This window comes from Notolepis coatsorum (assembly GCF_963971535.1).
Source record: "Notolepis coatsorum genome assembly, chromosome: 18".
In the NCBI taxonomy this organism is placed as follows: Eukaryota; Metazoa; Chordata; class Actinopteri; order Aulopiformes; family Paralepididae; genus Notolepis; species Notolepis coatsorum.
This window is the reverse complement of record NC_140182.1, coordinates 42,787,179-42,788,914: the sequence shown is the minus strand read 5'-3', so window position 1 is coordinate 42,788,914 and position 1,736 is coordinate 42,787,179. Positions and strand designations below refer to the sequence as shown.

Below are 1,736 nucleotides of genomic sequence, written 5' to 3'. Positions count from 1 at the left end.
TATCAATTTGAACGTGTGCTTGACTTTGTGCGTATATCTACACACAGCTCCGGCCGTGCGTACCTGGCGCCCGGTGGTAGAATATGAATATTGCAGTCAGTAGTGTAATTATAGTAGTGTAATTATAACGGGCTCACGCCCGAACAAGAGGTTGGCCTGCTTGTTTGGCACGGGGGGCAGACGCAGAACAGCCACCTCCAAACGCGATTAAATATTGTTTCAAATAAAAAGCGAAATACTATTATTTTGTGTGTCATGTTTCCAAATAAGATGGGCCACAACTAAATGCTTTCTACTTCAATTTGTTGGTTAGAATAGATTACCTCCGTTGAAACTTCACTGAGACTAAAAGACAGTATTTTTTTTGTGAGCTCCGCGCACAGACGCGATAATAATAATAACAATAATAATAATAGCTTCATTTTATATAGCGCCTTTCAAGAGACCCAAGGTCGCTTTACATAGATAGGGGGGGGGAAATAACAAAGTAACAAACATAGTGGACAGACACAACATATAAATATGATGATGGGATTCAAGTTCGCGTTTTTATTGATCACATAGGCAGGCTATACATAGGCTACATGGCACGGTCCATCGTGATATTGGAGATGGATCGAGCAATAGACTGTTACTGTAGCTGTCAAAGCTCCATCACAAATGCAGTTATGTGAATAGAAAGGGATTCCACTCAGTGATGCGCATTTGCCTGATACATGTCGCTGCTGCCGGGAGGAAAGGCATGCTGCATGTTTTCAATTCATTAAATAAAACGGATACTTTTTGCAAGGGTTTACTGACTGTCATACAAATAATCAACCAACTACATACTGTAACTGTTCAGTGCACGTTCTTATTTACATTGCTCCCGCAGACCCGCACACAGACATGATGAAATTCAAGTTCAAGTTTGTATTGATCACATATAGGCAGGCTACACATGGCGTATAGGCTACATGTATCATACATGGCAGTGAGATTCATTGTTCTTGTATATGCTCTCGTATTATTGTTTATATAAGCTACCCAATACCGACATCAAAATAGATTGCATGCCTCTACAAATCATATGCAGCAGGTAGAAAGATTTACGGAAAATCCGTCACGATTTGGAATACAATTTAGGAGAACTATAATCCCTGGGTATTAATCGAACGAAACGGAAAAAAGGCAGTCATATTCCAGCACGGTCTTTATTAGTTAATATGGGTCTTTAAGTTAATAGATATCATATCCGACATCACCGTACGTGTACAATAGATATCATATCCGACATCACCGTACGTGTACATGTCTGTCAGCCTGTCACGTATTTCTCCATAACACGATTCGCTCGGCTTAGTCCACTTTTCCACATTTCATGGGGGTGTTCCATTACCGTATATGGTTAATTACGGGCGGTGCTATATGCAAATACTTAAAATCGTGCACGAGCGTGGAGCTTAATGGTATTTATCAACACGGAGTGTGCGTACGACCCGTGTACGCACGTGTGATGAATCCCGATTTTTCTGTGCGTACACACATTCTAAATTCTGTGCTTAAGAACAAAAATAGAACACTTTCTAAGAATTGTTGATAAATGAGGGCCCAGGACGCTGTAGGTTTCAGCGACCAGACGCCATTGTCATGGCATCGTTGGAACGTTGTTGAGTTCTCAACGTTTTTTAATCACACCGGTTTGATTGTACACCTCCGAGGGTTAAAGACGAGTTAAAATACCACGCATATTGTGG

The 1,736-nt window shown here is 41.0% G+C and overlaps 1 protein-coding gene across 1 annotated transcript in view; it reads right to left on the bottom strand.

The window, feature by feature from the left end:
- Positions 1-1,736, bottom strand: part of hgfb (hepatocyte growth factor b) — a 43,993-nt gene that overhangs the window by 23,916 nt on the left and 18,341 nt on the right.